The sequence below is a fragment of the Sorex fumeus genome, unplaced genomic scaffold (genome assembly GCF_029834395.1).
Source record: "Sorex fumeus unplaced genomic scaffold, SorFum_2.1 ptg000003l, whole genome shotgun sequence".
Classification (NCBI taxonomy): Eukaryota; Metazoa; Chordata; class Mammalia; order Eulipotyphla; family Soricidae; genus Sorex; species Sorex fumeus.
Window position 1 is genome coordinate 12266312 of NW_026606060.1, and position 23273 is coordinate 12289584.

A 23273-nucleotide genomic window follows, 5' to 3' on the forward strand; every position below is an offset into this window, starting at 1 on the left:
ATTACATGGACATCCTGGTACAGTCTCTGTAGCTTCCCCTACTGCCCATGATGCTTTTCTTCACAGAAATGATACATCCTCTAAATTTGGATGTATCACAGTAAAAGAAAATGCACTTCAATTAGTTTCTACTATAATGTTTCACTTACCATAAGGAATTAAATTCCCCAGCCTTGTTTAGGTAAGACAGACAAATACTTCTCTAGAGGAATTCACCTATAATACAAGCAGATTATCCGTAGTGACTAAATATGCTTTAATTGAAGGTTCAGGAATATATAAAGAGCATTCAGTAAAGAATGTGAAAATTCTCTTCCCTCAAATGTTTCATTTTCTATATACAGAGCTGTTCTAAGATTTTAAATGATATACATTTTAAGAAATCAACAACTATCGTAATTATAAAGGTGAAAATTTAAATAAAACCATTCAGAAACAAACACTGAACCATACTCAGAAGTTTTCCCAGATTTGAGTTATAGGAAATGAGATAATGCCAGTTTTTTTGTTATTGTTGTTAAGTGTTTACCTGATTCATAAGGGGTCTGTGAAGTGAGGCACTCCAAAAGGATTTATTGACTAAGTGATGAGTGGTATTAAACACATTTTTCTATGACATACCTATGAATAAACAGTGGAGTGAAACCCTCAATGGAATGTCTATCTTTGTTTAAATGTTATAAACAAAAAAAAAAAAACAAAACCTTTTATTTCTTCAAAAAAATTTAAGTGGGCAGTTTCAAGGAGTGCTCAGGGTGCCTGAATATCTCATGGAAATTCGGATTCAGTTGGGTTAGACATTTCAGTGCTTTGGTCCAGTGATAGAGTGCCTCTCAGGCTTAGATAAAGTGGATCATCTATAGGTAACCTGGCAGGGCTCAGAGGGCCATTTAGTGTCAGGAATCAAACTTGAGTCATTGACCCTTAAGCTATCTCCCTAGACCCCAAAATATCTTGTAGATGACAAACCATACTGCCAAAGACTTTTACCCTACTCTGTGAAAATGGACACAAGATTACCAAGGAACTTCCTTCTGGGCAAATATAAAACAGTGCCTTCAAGTTATTTGGTAGAAAGATTATGGGAAGAAAAATAAAGTTATTACTTTTATATTTTATTAAAGGTATCCTCAGTAGGATGACTCCAGCAATGAGATCGTAGTTGTCTGAGTGGCTTTGAGGGTACACCAGAAGGTGGGTGGGTTGGTGGTGTGTGTGTGTGGCAGGGGCAGGGGGGTGTCACGCAGTTTAAGTGCTCTACTCCCAGCTGCATGCAAGCACTTTCCCTATGAATTATCTCCTGGACTCATAGAGTGACTTTAAAACAAAAATTGCTTTATATTTATTTGAGAGAAAAATAACACATTACTACATGACACACAAAAATACATCTACAGGTATATTTTGTGTATGCAAATTCAACAGTGCTGATGTTGACTTTGTTACAGCACAAATGGTAGTTTCTGGAATCCTCCTGGGCAAAGCAAGTAAGATTAGTACTCCCGAGTGTTACAGCTTCATGGTTGCAGTTCACAAGTACAACAAAAACTTCCTTTATCCAGGACAGTAGCAACTCCACTGCAGCAATTCATGACCTGAATTTTCATACTTTACATAACCTTGACTCTTCGCTGTCAAATCTGTTGTCTGTTCATGTCCTATGTAAATGAGATCTTAAAACTTAATCTGATTGGTTAAAAAGTAACAACTCCGGATCACTTGGATAAGGACCAAACAGATCAGTTCAGCAATATCTAATCAGATTGTTTCTGTCAAAGTCTCTGACTCCTTCATTTCTAGTGTAAAAATTTTATCGTAACCCTAACTTTCTTTTTTAATTTATCTTCATTGGTCTATGTATAGCCTCAATATCATGTTTGTTTTATTCTCCCCTCTGTTCCATCAGTTTTAATCCCATAGGTACATACTCCTAAAATCATTTTTCAGTATTTATATTCTTCCATACAATAAATTTCAAATCATTTCAGTAGAACACTTTTTCTAAGATTTATTCAGGTCAATATGTATTGCTCTACATAGACCAATCTGTAGCTAGGCAAAAATAAAAATATTTATTTCAGTTTATTTACAACACTTAATACTACCTAAATAACAAAGTTCAAAATAGGCAACTTTTAGCTTTTGTCTGGCTTTGGAAAAAAACTATTACACTGTTACACTGTCCTCCCATTGTTCATCGATTTGCTCCAGGGGCCCAGTAATGTCTCCATTGGAGACTTTGTTGTTACTGTGTTTGGAATATCAAATATATCACCGGTAGCTTGCAAGGCTCTGCCGTGTGGGTGAGATACTCTCGGTAGCTTGCCGGGCTCTCTGAGAGGGATGGAGGAATCAACTCCCGGACTCTCTGAGAGGGGCAGAGGAATCAAACTCGGGTCAGCAATGTTGGCTGCATGCAAGGCAAATGCCCTATCTCTGTGCTATCTCTCTAGCCCTTTGCAAGTAAGGATATGATTAATACATTTGGCCATTCTTCCATAATTCTGGGTATCTGTGAGAAATTATCTATGTTCTATATCTATTATTATGCATGCACATATTAAACTTTATTGTGTACTTCCAAACCACTTCAGAAGAGCTGTACTTTGTTCACAATTGTCCCTGTTTTCATTTCCTTAACCAGAGCATGATTTTATCTAACTTTAATTTCTGTCAACCAGTTGCCTACAAGGTGATGGATTATTGTTATTTTGATTTGCATTTCTGTGATAACTAATGAGTTTGGGCACCTCTTTGCATACAAACTTTGCCTTTTATGACTTACCTATTTATATTTTCCCCATATTTTTATTTTTCCCTTTTATTTTTTAGTGATTTATAAATAGACTGCATATTGATTCTTTAGTATATATGGTAACACTAAATCTTCATAAATTATATATAAAAACTTACTTTTGTGCTTAATAATTATTGCATTTTCAGTTTGACATACTAAGCTCATGAAATATTATTTCCTTTTGTTATTTTGTCTTAAATAAATCTAAGGGCTTGATTCTGTAACTAATTGCAGAGCACATGCTTACAAATAAGAATCCCTGGATTCAATCCTCAGCACCAATAAATAATTAAAAAGTAAAATATATATTTTTCTCTTTCTTTCAACTTCCTTCATATAGTTTCCAAGTATTACTGATACATTTTAATTCTAAAATATCTCTGGAATCTATTTGTGTTTGCTCTTTGGTGTTTAGCTTTGTTTTAGTCTTTCAACATTGTATAAACCTTAACATGACTTTCTCCAGAATCCCCTCCCTATCATATCATATTTGTCTTTATTACTAAAAGGGAAGTTTTATATATATGGGCATTTCTGTACCCTCTAAACACTTTTCTTGTTTGATCTGTGTTTCTTTGATCTGGATTTAAATATTTTTATTATCTTGGCTTTGTAATATATTGTCTGACATATGTAAAATATTGTAGTATAACAAGGTCTTGATCTTCTTTATTTTTTATTATGGACCCATGATTTCCAAAGATTGATGAGTTTTCTTTACTTGCCTATAATTAGTGTTTCCATGCACATTTCATGATCAGAATGCCTAACGCCACTTCCCTTATCCCTCAGATTTCAACTGACTTTGCATTTAATTTTTGGATTAATTTAGGAAAAATTGAATGTCACAACATTAAATTTTTGTTTTCATAGATCTGTTCTATCTCTCCATTACTTCAACTTTTAATATCCTTTAATAAGATTTTATAAATGTTATCTATAAGATTTTCACATATTTATTGATTCCTATATGCTTTACATTTATTGTTTTAAATGTTCTCTTCATTCACAATTATATTTTTAATCAGTAACTGCTAGTATAAAATATATTATTGATTTGTGTATGTTGGTCTTCTGCCTAATATCTCTAATAGCCTATTGATCTGCTTGAGGTTTTCATGTGAAGGATCATAATATACATAAATCATTGCAATATTTTCTTTTCCTTTCAAATGAATGTATAATTTTTCACTTTTGAGGAATTGAATTGACGGTCATAATTTTCAATATTACATGAAAAACAATAGTAACAAAATCATTGTTTTCTTCCTAACCTTAAAAAAATCCAAAATTCCTTTTTGAAGTTTGCTATAAGTTTTTGTAAGTATCCTTTGTGATTAGAAAGTTCATGTCTAAGTTTATGGTTATAAATAAATTTTATTATATTTTTATTGGATTACCATGAGATATACAGTTCCAAAGTTATTCATAATTGAATTTAAATAATAATTTTCCAATACCCTTCACCAATGCACATTTCCTGATAGACCCTCAGATATATATGATGAATTAATTTTCGATAAAGGAGCAAAAAGTATGAAGTGGAGCAAGGAAAGCCTCTTCAACAAGTGTTCCTGGGAAAACTGGTCAGATATATGCAGAAATATAAACTCAACTAAAACCATACACAAAAATCAAGTCAAATGGATTAAAGACATTGGTATAAAACTTCATTTTTAAATATCAAATAAAAGATATGTGACACTATATTTTTCTACATGCATTTAAACCATTCTTGGATTTTTGTTTGCTTGTTTGGGGGCCACACCCAAGATTCTTGGAGTTTACTCCTGGTTTTTGGAATTGTTCCTGGCAGTGTTAGGGATCCATATGCGGTGTCAGGGGTAGAATGAGTGGGCTGTATTCAAGGAAAGGATCTTTACTATCTCTCCAGCAAAAATACACTTAACTTTTGTGATTGGTTTCTTTAAGTGAGGGAATTGGGCCATACCCAATTGTACTCAGAACTTATTATTTATTTATTTATTTTTGCTTTTTGGGTCACACCCAGTGATGCACAGGAGTTACTCCTGGTCCATGCACACAGGAATTACTCCTGGCAGTGCTCGAGGGACCATATGGGATGCTAGGAATCGAACCCAGGTCGGTTGCGTGCAAGGCAAACGCCCTACCCGCTGTACTATTACTCCAGCCCTCAGAACTTGTTCTTGACTCTGTACTTAGTTATCTCTTCTGGTGGAACTTTAAGAAAATATTTTTCTTGCCCTTATTGTTACTTTTTATCTGTTTAGGTTCCTGTCAGAGGTAACAAAAAATAATTAAAAGAAAAATTTTAGAAAATATAATTTAAATTCATTTAAAAGAAAGTAAGGTAAGGTAAGGTAAAGGCCCTCCTGTTGATCGTCGATTTGCTCTAGCGGGCCCAGTAACGTCTCCATTGGAGACTTTGTTGTTACTGTGTCTGGCATATCGAATACTCTCGGTAGCTTGCCGGGCTCTCCGAGAGGGGCGGAGGAATCGAGCTCGGGTCGGCCATGTTGGCCGCGTGTAAGGCGAACGCCCCACCAGCTGTGCTATCGCTCCAGAAAAGAAAAAAAGAAAGAATGAAGGAAGGAAGGGAAGAAAGAAAAAAGGAAGAAGGGAAGAAAGAAGAAAAGAAGGGAAGAAAGAAAGAGAAAGAAAGAAGGAAGGAAGGAAGGAAGGAAGGAAGGAAGGAAGGAAGGAAGGAAGGAAGGAAGGAAGGAGAAAGAGAGAAAAAAGAAAGGAAGGAAGTAAAGAAGGAAGGAAGGAAGGAAGGAAGGAAGGAAGGAAGAAAGAAAGAAAGAAAGAAAGAAAGAAAGAAAGAAAGAAAGAAAGAAAGAACAGTCCCAAGTCATAAAGGTATTTCTGGCAGTCAGGAGTAACCCATGAGCATCATCACTGTGTGTGGCCCAAAAATCAAAGCAAGAAAATTCTTTTTCTTTTAAAGAGATTAATTAATGCAGCTCATAATAATAATAATAATAATATCTGGAGTGATAGCACAGCGGTAGGGCATTTTCCTTGCTCGCAACTGGCCTGGCGGAGATGGGTTCCATTTCTCCGCCCTTCTCGGAGAGCCAAGCAAGCTGCCGAGAGTATCTCACCCACACGGCAAAGCCTGGGAAGCTATTCATGACCTATTCAATATGCGAAACACAGTAACAACAAGTCTCACTATGGAGATGTTACTGGGCCCACTCGAGCAAATCGATGAACAACGGGAGGACAGTGCAGTGCTAATAATAATTAATAATAATAATAATAATAATAATAAAGCAGTCCATTCCTTGTAGTCTAGCTTCAAAGGAGAGACTGAAGGAGACTCAAGAAAAGGAAGCAGAGCTGGTCCTGCTCCATTGGGACAAGGAGACTTTGAAAATATTGCATTTAGGAAGATTGGTCAAATGCAAGCAAACTTCTTTTTGTTTGAAATATTCATTGTTAGTGATTTTCTTTGGTTCTGAGACTTTTGTGATTCTTTAGAATGGTCGCATGTGTTGAGCCTCAGAGTGGCTCAGCCATAGGTAATTTACACCTCATTTGGAAATTCTCTCATATTTCCTACTATAAAATTAGGGAAATGAAGCAAGCAGAGAAATTGTCACTTGAATCTATATGATAAACTGGAAAAGCACTGCAGCAGGGGTCAGTAATCAGCTCTTATGCATGATTGAGTCCTAGGCCCTTAATTGTGACTGTAAAATGAATGGTTACTTCAGATGATTTTAAGAACTTCTGTGGTACTGATGTTTTATAATCATTTTTCAGTAGTAATCAGAAGGTGATACAAGACACAAACTTGTATTCTAAAAATATTCAAAAAGTCTTAGAAATTAAGTTGTCAGCATCTTTCCACATTCTGATCTCTGATTCAGAGTCAATCCTTATGCTTTCTTTGGTTTGATTTGGTTTCAGGGTCACACTCAGTGGTTTGCAGGATGTACTCCTAGCTTTGTGCTCAGGAATCACTCCTGACAAGTGCTCAGGGCACAAAACACGGTGCTGGGACTGACCTTGGCTTAGGCCATGTGCTACGCAAGTGCCTCATCTGCTGTCCTCCCTCTGGCCACATTTTTTATTTATACATCTCCTAGCTATTTTATTTTATTATTTCTTCACTGTGTTGTCAATGTTTCATGTTGGGGAGTGAGGGAGGGAGACTCAAAAAAGACTTCTCCTTTCTGGCTGAAGGGGGTGAAATCTCATGCTAGGTTAGTAGTTTATTGGGATTCTGAGCTGTCAGTCTGAAAGAGAAATCAGCTAGATGTTTCATAGGGATTCCTAGAGGAGAAGAATAAAAGACTTTCCCTAGCCCACAGAGGAAAGAGTGTTTAACAGAACAAGGTGATAATGGCATAGAACAGGCTTTTTGTTCCTTTCTGTTGCATTCTGATGAATTTTCTATTTAAAAAAACTTGTTAGTTTCTATTTTTGCTGGAAAATTCATTTTAAAACCAAAAAAAAGGATGTATAGTATTGGGGGGGCATATATATACATATATTTTTTTTCTTTATTGGTTTTGGGATCACAACCAGCAGTACGCAGGGCTTACTCCTGGCTCTGTGCTCAGGGATCACTCCTGGCAAAACTCTGGGTACCATCTGGGATGCCCAGATAGGCTGCATCTCAGGAGGCAATCACTCTATACACTATACTGTTTATGTGACATGTCTAGGGCTGGAGAGATAGTACAACAAGTAAGGTGTTTGCCTTTCAAACAGCTGGTCCAGGTTCTGTTTCCTATACTGTATATGGTCCCTAAGCCTCTACAGGAGTGATCCCTGAGCACAGCACGGAGCCAGGGGTAAGTCTGAGCACTACCAGGTCTGGCCTCCAAAACCAAACACACACACACGCACACACACACACACACACGTACACATACGCAAATATCACACCTGCACATTTATTTTCTGTATTTTAAGTTCAAGTAAACTGAAGTTTATTTTACCTTACTTTTCATCTTTTGTAAATTTAAATTAAAAAATAAATGGTGGGCAGGGCTTATAGCTCAGCACTAGAGCTCTGCCTGCAAGTATGAAGCCTTATGTTCAAGCCTTGGGTCAAAAAACAAATAGAAAATCAAAAAGCTGTGAAGTGAGGAAATCATTTCTTACTCAGGTTTGAGGGATTGATATTTGAAAATCACTCCAGGATGGAGAATAAAGTTCAAAGATTATAGAAAAACCACAAAATAAAATAAAATTTCCTCCAGTAATAGCACAGCCAGTAGGGCATTTGCCTTGTATGCATCTGACCCGGGTTCGATTCCTCCGTCCCTCTCGGAGAGCCTGGAAAGCTACCGAGAGTATTCCGTCAGCACAGCAGAGCCTAGCAAGCTCTCTGTGGCATCTTCAATATGCCAAAAAAAGTAACAACAATCTCACCATGGAGACATTACTGGTGCCCGCTCAAGCAAATTGATGAACAATGGGAGGACAGTGCTACAGTGCTACATCCAGGTCAAATATCACCCTTGACCTTCATTCACAGTATAGATTACTTAGGTGAATGTGCATCATGATTATTATCTAATATTCCTAAGAAGATAAGTATAAATCGTGCAACAGTCTTATCAAAAAAGAAAATAAAAAAGAGTGTGTTTTATCCTGATGAATTTTACTAGCTTGAATCCAATCACTCTCGTTTCTCAATGCTTTCCAAAAATCAGTTATTACTTTTCTTCTTTTTAAAATCCAGCTGGCTGCTTAACATCCCATGTACTGCTAATATTAAACTTTATCTCTTTGTAATTAGTGTTTGTGCACAGAGCAATTAATTAGCTTACAGCATTAGCAACATTTTTACCTCACTCAAGGGGCACTGGGCCCCAAATGCTAATGTTTAGAGAAAAATTTACTTCAATGAGTTTGATTAATTTCCTTTAAGCTACCCTCAAGCATTTTACCAGACACTATACCTTTACTTTTCCTACGTATTATGTAGTTAGAATTGAACTGGACAGTTTTAAATGTTTCTGTAATTGCTTCAGAGCTGAGAGATTGTTGTAAATAATTGTGAATACTGTCTCCAGTCTATGATTTTAGAGTTTTTGCATTGTCTTAGTTATCTACTATCATTAAAATATGATGCAATATTTTTCAATCACAAGTCCACAGATCAGTGCCATTCTTCCAGTATAAAACATTTTAAACCAGTGTTCTACAACAGACACTATTAACTCTTGATTTAAAGACTAAATATTCAACATCCATGTCAAAGTGTGAAAAGAAGCGCAGATCTTTAGGAGCAGAGAGGTTGAAACCAACTAATGATTTATATTCAAGATGTGGAGTGTTAATACAGTTAAGATTAATTGAGCAATTACTATGTTCCATAAAGAATAGTAGACTCTTCACATATGCTATTTCACCATATCTCCACGTTAATCTTACAAGGTGATTACAGTTGATCATGGCTTTTAGGTAGTTGTAGAAATACAATCTCCCATAATGGGTAAATCATTGAACTTGAGGTAACATAGCTGGAATTCAAGATCATGGAGTTTACTCCAAAGTTTGTTGTCCTATTCATTCATCTGGGGAACATAAAGTAACAAAATAGAAGACTAACACCCAAGAATAGCCAAGATAAGTACCAGAAGGTTTACTCCATGGCTTGGAGGCCAGTAGCACATGCTAGGGGGAAAAGGCAGCTCAGATAGAGAAAGGAGCACCAAATAAAGGGTGTTGGGAGGATACTTCCAGGATGGGAGATGCATGCTGAAAGTAGACTATAGATCAAAGATGATTGCCACTCAATGCCTCTTTTGCAAACCACAGCACCCAAAAGGAGAGAGAAAACAAAAGGGAATTCCCTGCCACAGAGTTAGGGTGCGACAGGGGGATGAGGGGTGGGAGGGATACTGGGATCAGTAGTGGTGGAGAATGGGCACTGGTGGAGGGATGAGTACTTGATCATTGTGTAACTGAAACCCAAGCACAAAAATTTGTAAGTCTACAACTGTACCTCATAGTGTTTCACTAATAAAAATTTTAAAAATAAAAGTTTGTTCTCCTAGTAAATTCACTGAAACCCACTACACTGCCACTCAAACCTGCATGAGAGGACTTGATAACATAGACTGCAAGAGAGGACTTGGTGACATCAAATGAGGTCAAGAAAGCAAAGCACAAGGTCAAGCCAGCCTGATGGATGCATGGATGAGTCTCCTGGGGTTGAAAGGAAATGGAATAAAATTGTTCTGAGACATATTTCTAAGGCCCAGTAAGGGTGGGTCCCTGACTTTGGAAATACAACTTTTCTGGGGAAAAGAAAGGAGCATGTGCAAACTTTGATACATTGTGGAAAATTCTTCATACATAACCACTCGGAGATGGAAAGAACTGGGTGCAAGCTCCAACTTCAAATCTCCCACAGTGCTGCTACCAGAGAGGAATTAAAAGGTGTTGGTTGAAGAGGAGTTCTTGGGTGAGTTCTTTGGTGAGAGGGAAGGTCATTCTGTCCTATTGGCCATTTAGAGATACAATTATTATTCTCCCTACACTGAGAAATATCCTTCTATTTCAACTCCTTCTTAGGCTGTGGCTCTTGGGGACAGTGGGGTTTGGGGGTTAGTGCTCTCTCTTTCCCTCTCTCTTTCCCTCTCCCTCTCTGTATCTCTCTCTTACTCTCACTCTCTCCCCCTCCACACCTTAAAAACTCTCCAAATAAAATCTATTTACTTCACTGCTTGTCTACTCCTGAAATTTTTTTCGTGAGGTGAGATAAGAACACAGTAACCCCCTGGGCCCCAGGTAGTAGAGGAGGATGGGGAGAAAGTGACCGTCTTTCTCCTCCCCATTTCACATAAGTCACCTGTGGGGCCCACCGACATCACTATCGTTTGTACTATTCTTTGTAATATCAGCTACTGGACTTTGACTTTTATATCACCCTTCATTATTGATGAATCTTCCCAAATCATCATCTTTCAGACCTAAAAGTCTCAGAGTTGTCACTTTCTTCACAACTGCAGCAGCTCCTCAAAGGTGAAAATCAGAATTCTTGTGATAGCAGTAGAAGTCAGACCCAAGAACTTTGGCCATAATGAGAGACACTATAAGCATAGGAATTCTTTTGTTCATTTTAGCCTAGCGGTATCTGGAGGATGTTGTAGACAACTAGTCAAGGAAAAATGCATGGTCTGGTTGTGTTTGATTTTGAATGGCGAAAACTGAAAAAAATTCTCTCAGGGAAGAGGGTGTGGTGAAGAGGTGTTGGATTGTAGCAAAAGTTTTGGTAGAGACAGGAGCCAAGAAACGTTACTAAGAATGAAAAGCATGTTTGCATGTGGAAGCTACACCCTGCCCTCACACACTTTAATTGCTCAAGTACTTGAAGAGTTGGTTGTCACGCATCAAATCATCTTCATGAACAAATCCCAACTACTGTATTGATTCTTTTATTCACAAAGGTCACTTTAGGCTCAAAGGCAATTTGGCAAATAGAAATGAATTCAGATTTATTGCTTTTGTTTTGGGGCCAGGGTCTACTCATGTCACTGTGCATTTGCCTTTCTCATTTTGTTTTGTTTTGCCACACTCAACTGTTTCCATGCTTTCTTTTGACTGGGTATTCATAAATCACTCCTAGAAGGACTTGGGGGACCATATGGGGTGCCAGAGATAAAACACAAATGTGTTATGTATAAGGCAAGCATGCAACCTGTTGTAATTCTCTCCAGCACCTAATTTGCCTATTTTGAACAATTTTATATCACTGCAATCTTAGAATGTGTGTTATTTGTGAGTTAATTTTTCAGTGAGCATAATGTTTTTAAGATTTATTCACTATTTTTTATGACCAAATATTGCTTTCTTGTATAGATGTACTATACTTTGTCTGTTGAACATTTGATGGGCATTGGGTTATTTCTACTTTGTGGCTTGTATAAATAATGGTCTTTATGACTATTTGCATGCAAGCTTTTATATAGACATGTGTTTTCATTCCTGAAATTACTGGGACATGTGATGATTCCATATTAAATTTTTATCTTTGTTATTGCTATTTACATTTGTATATTTAAATTTCTATCTCCTCTCTCCCTTTCATTCACTGTCATTGATGTTGGGGTAGTGGACAATTGCATACACCTCTGGTTGTGGTATGCACACAGTTTTATCTGTAGTGCTTGCTAGGGGTTGCACACTAGACTTCATTTTCCTACAAACTCAGCATGATTGCTTATTATGGTTTGCACACTTTCAGATGTAATGCTTGCAGATGTGTGTGCCAAAGATCACACTTATTAGCTGTGGCACTTGCATATTTTTTGTTTTCAACTTGAGTGTTTACCAGGGTCTGCAATCCTGTTGTGGTACTTGCACATACCTGGTTGGCATATGACTAAGAATCACTTGCAATGGTTAGGGTCACAGATAGCAAAATTCGTTCAAAAAGTCGGTGTTCTGGACACATACGGGACACCAGAGAGTTGAACATATGACCAGACATTATCAGGAAAGGTGCTCTAAGACATTATGGGCTGAAGTTTATGTTTTTGTATACTACAAAATTGTCACCTAAAGGGCTGGAACAATAGTACAGTGGGTAGGGCATTTGCTTTGCATGTGGCCAACCAAAGTTCAATCCCTGGCAGCCCATATAGTCCCTCAAGCACCACCAGGAGTAATTCCTGAGTGCAGAGCCAGGAGTAATTCCTGAGCATCGCTGGGTATGACTCAAAAAGCAAAAAACAAAACAAAAAAAAACCCTCAAAATTGTAACCCAATAGGACTCTCAATTTTACATTTCGACAAGCAATTAATTAGGATAGCAGTTTCCCACATCTATACTAACATGTTATCAATTTTTCATTTTGGTTATAAAATATATTTTCACTTTCTTGATCTAAGAGAAAACATTTAGTTCTGATAAATGTTTTTTTAGTCACATGTTTCTGATGATGTCCCTAGGAAGATTTGCCTAACTCCAAATTACAAAGATTTACTTCTATGTTTTCTTCTTAAAGATTTATTATTGGCAGGAGGGCAGCCTGGAGTGAAAGTATAGTAGGTAAGATGCTTGCTTGGTAGTTAGTCAACCCAGGTTCTATCCTCAGCATTGCAAATGGTCTCTCAAGCCCTGATTGACATGATTCCTGAATGCAGATCCAGGAGTAAGCCTGAGCACGGCTATATGTGGCTCAAAATAAAAAACACAAAAGTGATTTTTCATGTATGATTTTTCATTTATATCCAAGAATCATTCATATCTTTATATGTGGATATCAAATGTCTTAGTTCTTTTTGTCAAAAATATTTTTTCAGATTGAATTGTCTTGGTACATTTATTTTTGACAAATGTGCCAAAACAATTTAATGTGACCCCAAATGTAATGGTTGAGTTCAGGATTCCAACTCTATTCAAATGATTTCCAAATCTATCAGCGTGTTAATACCACACAGTCTATGAGTTTATTTATTTTTCCCCTTTGGGTTAATTTTGAAACTGAAATGGTGAGGCTTTGATAGTTTTTCTCAATCATATTTTAGCTATTTGCATATATATATCACTATATCAGTGTCATCCCATTGATCATCGAGTTACTCGAGCGGGCACCAGTAACATCTCTATTACTCTCAACCCTGAGATTTTAACAGACTCTTCTTACTTGTTTTTTACCAATGATTGGAGACTCTTTCAGGATCAGGGAAATAAGACATGTTGTCATTACTGTATTTGCCATATCAAATATGCCACAGGGAGATTGCCAGGCTCTCCCATGCAGGCAGGATACTCTCGGTAGCTTGCCGGGCTCTCCAAGAGGCATATATTTATATATTTTTCTCTATGATTTGCTGCCTACTGTCTGAACCCCATAAGATATTGTGTAATAATTGTGGAAAATGGGTAGGAAGTGTCTTATAATGTATCACACACCTGGAAAGCGGCCTGGAGCATGGCTGTGATTGGGTAGTGGAGGTTGGCTGCCGGGACTGGGTCCCTTGGGGTGCGGAAGGCTATCACCAGACCCACAGTCTGGCATGGAGTCCGGTGATAGGGTTCTGGGAGCCTTATTTTATACTCCCATCTGGAAGGAGCATCCTGAGTTCTGGAGGGTGGCCAATGAGGAGATTATCTGGTGCCGGCAGGGTGTGGCTTATGGGTGTGATCCCTGAGTCACCAGAGACTGGGGGAAGCAGGCACAGAATCTCTGTTCCAGAGTCCCGTTGAGTCCAGGCTGTGGGACAGGTGAGAGCCTGCCCCATCCCAAGGGACCCAGCCCCGGCAGCCAATCTCCACTATCCAACCACCGCCACGCTCCAGGCCAACTTTCCAGATGCTCAGACCGAACCTCATGCATGAATGAAGTCCCATGAACCCAGATAATGCAGAACTTTGTGACCTTGGACTCTGAACTTAATGGTACCCTGGAACAGATATATATCACGATCACGATCACGACCATCCTGTTGTTCATCGATTGCCTCGAGCAGGTGCCAGTAACGTCTTCTTCGTCCTAGCCCTGAGATTTTTTTTTAAAAGTGCCATATTCAAGGCTTTTTCAGGGTTAGGAGAATGAGACCCATCATTGTTACTGGTATTTGGCATATTGGGTACGCCACGGGGAGTTTGCCAGACTCTGACGTGTGGGCAGGTTACATTTGGTAGCCTGCCAGTTTGTCCAAAGTAGGAATGAGATGATAAGACGTCGCGCAGCCGTGAATGCGGCTGCGCGCTTCCGGGAGCTGAGTGTGATAATCTCTGGATCCTGGCCGTTGTTGGAGTTACACGGCAGTTGGTGGGTGTAACTGTCTAGTTACTGGCAGGTCCAGTCCCAAACCGTGCAGGCTTGGAGATCTCAGCCCCGGGTCCCACACACCTGGGTTCCTCTGCCAGTTCTTTTATGCGTGAGGCTCATCCAAGTGTGTGGAGAGTGGTCCCAGCATGGCCTTGGCTGGGCCCCGGAGGTCTTCAGTTGTTGGGCCCTGGTGGAGACAGTCAGGCACAGGGTAGGAGACTCTGCCTTGTATATATATATATACAGTAGGTAGATATATAGGTAGGGCGTTTGCCTTGCATGCAGCCAACCCGACCAACCCGGGTTCAATTCCTCTGCCCCTCTCAGAGAGCCCAGCAAGCTACCGAGAGTATCTTGCCCACTCGGCAAAGCCTGGCTAGCTAACCATGATGTATTCAATATGTCAAACACAGTAACAACAAGTGTCAAAATGGAGTAGTTACTGGGCCCACCTGAGCAAATAGATGAACAATGGGAGGACAGTGACATATGTATATAGGATCTCGTTGAAATTGCTTTTAAAATAGAAGTTGGGTCAAGGGCTGGAGCAAGAGCACTGTAAATAGAGCCTTTGACTTGCACATGGCCTACCTGGATTCTATCCCTGGCAATCTAGGTAGTCTCCTGAGTCTGAGAAAAGTGATTCCTGAGTGCAGAGCCAGAAGTAAATGCTAGCACTGCTGAAATCCACCAGAACAGGGGGAAAAAAAGAAACTGGAGTTAACTTTACAATTCAGATCGAGTAAGACTTCCATTTTAATAATATTAAGTCTCTCAATCCATAAAACCAGGCTGTCTTTTCATTCTCTGATGTCTTTAATTTCTTTCCACAATGCCTTGTAGTCTTCAGAATAAAAATCTTGTATATTGATTAAATTTACTTCAAGACATTTTATTATTTTTGACACTATTGTAAGTGGAACTTATTCTTAAATTTATTTTGAATTGTTCATTTCTAGTATATGGAAATACAACTGATATTTATATATTGATCTTATATCTGCCAATTTGCTGAGTCTGTATATTAACTAATAGTTTTCTTGTGCATATCTTAGTGTTTTCTATTTACAAAATCTAAGCACCTACTCATAGAAATAGTTTCACTTTTTTATTTCAAATCTAGATGTATTTTGATTCCTTTTCCTCTCCGCATACAATAGCCAAAACTTCAGTACAATTTTAAATGGAAATAGCAAGGGAAGGCTTCTATAACTTGCGTTGGATCTTCCAGGAGAGAATTCAGTCTTTGACACATAAATATTGAATTAAGTGTGGAGATTTCATAGATTATGAAAGGATTTTGGGTCTGTCAAACATATTTTTTTCTCTGAAAATACTGAGGTGGAATGTGGGTATTGTCCTTTTGTTCTAGTGATATGTTACCTGCATTAAGTGGCTTTCACAAACTGAATTAATCTTTTATTCATGGTATAAATCTCTCTTGGTTTGTGCATAGTCCTTTTTATATATTTCTGAATTCAATTTGCCAATACTTTGCTAAAGATTTTTACATGTATATTCATGAGCAATATTGATCTATAGTTTGATTTTCTTGGGATCATTCATCTGATTTTGATTCCAGGATAATACCAACCTCACAAACTGAATCCACTTATGTTTCTATGGACTGCAGTCATTCAAGAATTTAAGCACATAGGGGCAAAGGCAAACCCAAAACTTTCCAAATCAGCAGTAATTCAATAAAGGTTTGATGAACTGAATTAATTTTGCTAAACAGTAGGATACTTTGATTAACAGTTTCTACCAGATCCCAAGGATATGGCTTATTTTCCTACTTTGTCAGATTCTTCATATTTTCTCTATACAATGTTTATAAAATATTGAATGTTTCTAACTTTAAAATAGAGTGAAATGAAAATTTGTTTTGCTTTGATTCAAATTCAAACCCTCCTGGGAAGAGTAAGATTTATGGAAAGCCTTAGAATTTTCCCATATATTTTGAGGTTTTCTATGATTTCTTCTTAATGTATTATAAATCTATAACATTTATAATTTATATTAATATAGATATATTAGATTGTTTTAAAAATAAATATTCTAAGTTTAAAACATATGTCAATTTATCTATATGACATTTTTATCTTTTCTAATTATTGTCAATCATGGTGACTTTCAATCTTACTTACAGAAAATTTAATCAGAGTTTCATAAAAACCAATACCTGATAGTTTCTGGGTCATTGCTTCTGATTAAGTCACTTTGACAGCTTCAATACACAATCATGAGTCAGAGGAAAGAAACAAAGGCAGATCTTAGGCATTTAACCTCATCAAATTCCTCAACCACTGTTTGATCACAGACATCTATCAGCATACGTAGACATACACATACAGTTTCTGTAGAGTGTGGAAAGTTCCAGATGCCAGTCCTGGAACCCAACCGGTCATAAGACTTTGCCAGAAATAGATTAACTAATATCCCAGAAGATGATCCCTATCTGTACATCTACTGAGCATTTGAAATTCATGTCTTTACTCTTTTTTATTTATAAAAGTTACAGTGACTATCATTTAGATATGAAAGGGCAAACGCGATCACAGAAACTAATCAAAGAACAATTAATAATTTAAAATTGCAATAAAACTTTTTTTAGAGGCAGGAGCTTTCCTGAAAATGATCTCTGGGGCTGAGACTACACTGATAAAGGAGAAGTCATCAAAAGAATAAAGATAATTACAATGAACAAGGGCCTTGAAGATGCTGCTTGAGAAGTATCCAAGCACTAAATGAATAGTCCCTTAAGTGTTGATGGACTGTGAATGTCACCATGATAATTTCACTATCTTGTCATTATTTCACTGGGAGCTGAAGTAGCTTTATGTTTCTTTTGATATTTAATGGTAGTGCTCCATCTTCAGCTGTTCCCACCTATGAGGAAAGATATTATGTGGCAGAAAATTTTTATGAATATCTTTTCACTTCACGTACTCATGGAAGAGTAGATTGAATTTTGTAATTGCACTATTTCTTAAATTCTAACTTTGAAAAAGAAAAGAGCCCATGGGGTCGAAGCGATAGTACTGCAGGTAGGGCATTTGCTTCGCATGGGGCACACCTAGGTTCAATCCCCTGCAAGCACCACCAGGACTGGTTTCTGAGTGCAGAACCAGGAGTAAAGCTTGAGTACCACCCACTGTGTTCCTAAAGCTAAAACAAAAAAAAGTTTAAAAAATAAATGTAAAAAATATCTGCCCAGATATTTTTGCAGATGCTTAATTAGTTGGTTAATCTGACTTAAAAAGTATAAATATAGTAGTAGGGACTATATATATATATATATATATATATATATATAGTCCTTACTACATATATATGTACATATATATATCACTGTTTCCCTGTCATACCATTAATCATTGAATTACTTAAGCAGGCGCCAGTAACATCTCTATTCCTCCCAGCCCTGAGATTTTAGCAGCCTCTTCTTATCCGTCATTTCCCAGCGATTGGGAATGAGGGTCAGGGGAATGAGACCTATTGTCGCTACTGTATTTGGCATATTGAATACGGCATGGGGAGCTTGCCGGGCTCCACCTGTGTGGGTAGGATAGTATCGGTAGCTTGCCAGGCTCTCCATGAGGCATAAATGGGTAGGAAATTTTCTATAATGTGATGCGCGGCAGCAAAGCCAGAAAGCAGCCTGGAGCATGGCGGTGGTTAGGTAGTGGAGGTCGGCTGCCAGGGCTGGGTCCCTTGGGGTGGGGAGGGCGCTCACCTGCCCCACAGCCTGGTGCGGAGTCCGGTGGCATGGTTCTCGGAGTTTCCATTTATACATCCGTCTGGGAGGAGCATCCGTGAGTTCTGGAGGGTGGCCTATGAGGAGATTATCTGGTGCCAGCAAGATGTGGCTTATGGGTGTGATCCTTGAGTCACCAGAGACTGGGGGAAGCAGGCAGAGGATCTCTGTTCCGAGGTCCCATTGAGTCCAGAGTCCAAGGTCACAAAGTTCCGCATTATCTGGGTTCTGTGGGACTTTATTCATCTGTGAGGTTCGGCCTGAGCATCAGGACACTGTGCTCCCTACCCCAAGGGACCCAGACCCAGCAGCCAACCTCCAATGCCCAACCACTGCCACGCTCCAGGCCGCTTTCGGGACACTCAGGCCAAGCCTCACACATATATACATATGTATTATTTTTGGGGGGAGGGGGAAGGAGGGATCACACCTGGCGATGCACAGGGATTATTCCTGACTATGTACCCATAAATTACTCCTGGCGTTGCTCAGGAGACCATATGGGTTGCTGGGAATTGAATCTGGGTCAGCTGTGTGCAAGACAAATGCCCTACCTGCTGTGCTACTGCTCCAGCCCCAGTAGGGACTACATTTATCTTTATAAAATCAGAATATGTTCTTGTTCTTATCCACGAAGAACAATCTTTATGAGAACACTTTCATTTCTACTGCTTGATTCAGCTAGCTTGCTTCACTTAAGAGACGAGTAATACAAACACATTTGCTAAAGTTTAAGAACTGGAAAGACTGCAACTCAATCAAGTTCAGAATTTTTCTGTCAGAGTAAAATTGAGAGAAAATGGTGAAGGATTTGAACTTGGTTTCTGTTTCCTGGTCAAATGTTTTTTCTCCCTTGCAAGTCTCTATTTATCTACATATTCCCCTAGAGGTTCCTTTCATTTGTAAGTCATTATTCTTGTATTTAAAAAAAAAAGAAACTTCCAAGGTTCACTGGCAGGTTATTTCTCTTAAATGCCTTTTATTTTCCTTAATGTCTTTAAAATACACAAGGTAATTTGACCAAACAAGGGAAAAAAGAAGAATAGCAGTTAGAATTTGGTTGTAACTTGATCTTGAGTTTCAAGTATTCAGTTGCTTCATTTTGATAAATATACTCCCTTTTCCATCCAATCCAGACAATAAGATAACACTCAGTATTATCCTTTCCTACAAAGTCATGTACCCTGGTAGTCTTCAAAGATGTCTTTCGTTTTTATCTACAAATTTTGTTTTGTTTGTTCATTTGCTTTGTTTCTTTATATTATACATGAGTGAAATGATTTGGTATTTTTCTTTATTGAGTGTAATATTCTCAAAGTTCACTGATCTTGCTGCAAATAAGACATGATCCTAAAAGCCCAAATCCGTATATCTATAAAGGAGGATTCTGATAAAGGTCCAGAAAAAAAGAAGAGGGCAATTAGAAAAATCTTTACTTTTTATAGAGAATATCTAATTCAACAAAATGTTGGTAGAAATATGGATAGAAAAGGACACTGTGATCATATCTCTGATAAAAGGAGGAACCTATCATTGGTTAATGGACAAAAGGCAATGAATTGATAAAGATATGGTATGTGGGTGTATATGCATCAACTATTTATATATATGTATCATTAATCATATATGTCATTTGTAATATGTCACAAAATAGCTATATATGACTAGTATATATGTACATACGTATATACAAATTATAGTATATATATATATATATATATATATATGTTGGTGGAAGCAATATATCCCTCTCGGGATATAAATACAATAGAATTCATTCCCCTGACCCTGAAAGAGCCACCAATAAGGCTGTGTGAAGAAGAATGAGGAAGGAGAGGCTGATAAAAACTCAAGGCTGAAGTAGGTGGCCAAAACAAAGAAGCACAAAAATGTTTGTAATATCAATGCATGTATGCTGGCATTGGATGCATTCATCGAGGACCTGATAGTGCAAGCGCAAAATAGGTCTAACAGAGATGAGAAGGCATGAATCACATAATGCCATTTTTGACACTGGAGAAGAACTGTTCCTCGGAACATGCGACACAAGAGGCGCCGGTGGTGTCGCTGTTCTTGTCAACACGAACTTGGCTGTGAGCATTGATTCATTCGAATGCCTAACAACCTGAATTGGACAATTACACTTAAATAGATGTGGCTCACTGCCAGCAGTTTCTATCTTCGATGTCTATGCGCCAACATCCAATTATGATGAAGGAGAAATTGAGAAGTTCTACATGGAGCTGGAGAAGTCCTATAAAGAAGACCACACCTTCTCCAAGATCATTGTCAGTGATTTTAATGCCGAGATAGGACCGAGAAGATCAGCCAAAGAACTCCACATCAGGATCCATGGTCTAGAGTGCAATGAACAGGTGAGAGACTGTCTGAGTTCATCATGTCAACCAAGACCATCCATGATAACTCACAGTTCCAGGAGGCTGAATCTAAACGTTGGACATGGGAGTCTCCTGCTGGACGGTTCCACAACAAAATTGACCACATCACATTCAATTGATAGATTTTCTTGACTGATGTTGCTGTTGTCCCAAAATTTCAAACAGGAACAGACCACCATTTCGTTCATGCAAAATTCTACTTCGCAGAGCGGAGAGAAAGGGCTGCAAAGTTTAAGAAGAGAGCTCCCAGAATGACCACCAACTTGGAGCTCTTTGGCACTATTATGGCAACATGGGAAGATGCCATCATTGACAACACTGAGGAAGAATATAATTGACTGGTCCAGCACCTTTATGATTGTGTGAGGAACTCTGAGAGAGAGAGATAACCACAAAAAGACACCTTTCTTCAAAAACTCTTGAGCTCATTCGCCAATGTGGCTTGGCACAAGCCTCAGGGAACCACAAGTGAATGTCCGAGCTCACAAAGCAGTGCAGAGAAGCGATCAAGAAAGACCTCAAAGGGAGAAGAGCAGCAGTGCTGGCCAATGCAGCAGAAGCCAGCAAAAGCATTTGCAATGCCCACCCATCCTTTGCCAACTACAAGACCAAGATGACTGCCCTCCAACATTCTGATGGATCTATCACATCTTCTAGAAGGGTAATGGAGAAGATTATCAATGACTTCTACTCAGATATATTCTATAGCCACATCCACCTGCCCACATTCAAAATTCCGCAGGATGGATATGTCGTTCCCAAAATTTTCCCCTCCAAACTCCAACACTCCATTTTGTCAGTAAAGAAGTGAACAGCACCCAGCCCAGACAAGGTCACAATCAGACACCTGAAGAACCTGTCGTCAGTTCTCATCAATACACTGGATCAGATCTTCACACATTACCTGTCTGAATTCAAGGTTCTGTCCCAATGGAAAACCAGCAGGACTATACTACTGTACAAGAAGGGAGACATCCACGACATTGGCAACTATTGCCCTATCTGCCTGTTGTCTGTCGTGTACAAGCTGTTCACTTGAGTCATTCTGAATAGGATTGGCAGAACAGTAGATGAAGGGAAACCATGCAAGCAAGCCGGGTTCCACAAAGGATTCAGCACAATAGACCATATCCACACAATAACCAAGCTCATTGAGAATTCTCGGGAGTTTAAGATACCTCTCTGTCCAACTTTCATTGATTTTAAGAAGGCCTTTGATTCTGTTGAGACTGAAGCAGTCATCAAAGCCTAGCCAAAGAGGGAGTTCAAACTCAATACATCAGGATCCTCTGTGAGCTGTATTATGGACTCACTACCAGGATCTCACCATTCTACAAGAAAGTGATCATCCATGTCAAGAGAGGGGTTCGACAGGGTGATACCATTTCACCAAAACTCGTCAGTGCTACCCTCAAGAATGTCATGCAACGACTTGAATGGGAAGGAATGGGAGTGAAGATAGACATTCGACAACTACACCACCTCAGCTTCGCTGATGATACCATTCTAATAACACCAAACATTAGCCAAGTGGCACAAGTGCTGTCCAACTTCAACCGCAAGTGTGGAAATATCAGACTATAGCTGAATATCACGAAGACAATGTTCATGAGAAACAGTCTCATTTCTGATGTTCCATTCAGTCTCAATGGAACAAACATCTCCGAGTGCAACAGTTATGTGTACCTAGGTCGAGAAGTCAACATGACAAATGACCTGGCACCTGAGTTGTGCAGGAGGAAGAGAGAGGTTTGAAACGCCATCAAGAGCATTAAAGAAATAGCTAAGAAAACTAAGAAGCTCCGTCCGGGCACTTTTGTTTGAGTCCACTTTCTTCCTGCATTAACGTACACCTCAGAGACCTGGGCCCTATGATAACAGGATGAGAACACTATTCTTCCCAAGGAGGAATCGAAAGAGCTATGCCTTGGAGTATCACACTCACTCAAGTGAGAGAAGGAATCCGGATTCCCGACCTCTGTCGACAATTAAGAATCAGGGATGCTATCTCATTTGCCAAGGCGTCAAAAATCAGATGGGCTGGACATGTAAAGAGATTTGGAGACGACCGCTGGACTAGAGCCATTACTGACTTGATACCATGGGATATCAAACCTACGAGATGGTCAGACTTCTTTGTCAAGACCCTGAATGATCAGTTTGATGCTCTTTGTGTTCCTGGAGTGAGCATATGCCATTGGGCTACACTGGCACACAACAGGGATGAATGGAGATGTTACTGGTGCCCTCTGTAGCAAATAGATGAGTAATGGGATGCCTAGTGATCAAGTGATCAAATGATATATATTACTTAGTCATAATAAAGTAGAAAATACTGCCAATTATCATGAATAAAATGAACTTTGATGATCAGAAAGGGCACAGTGAGTCAGGCACTTGCCTTGTATGTGGCTAATGGATTTGATCCCTGGCACTACCTATGATCTCCTGAGTACCACCACAAGTAATCCATGAGCACAAAGTTAAGAGTAAGCCTTGACTTACTGAGTATCACAGGATGTAGCCCCCAAAGATGAAACAACACAAAGATGAACTTTGAGCATCAGATCAAATGATATAAGGAGAAA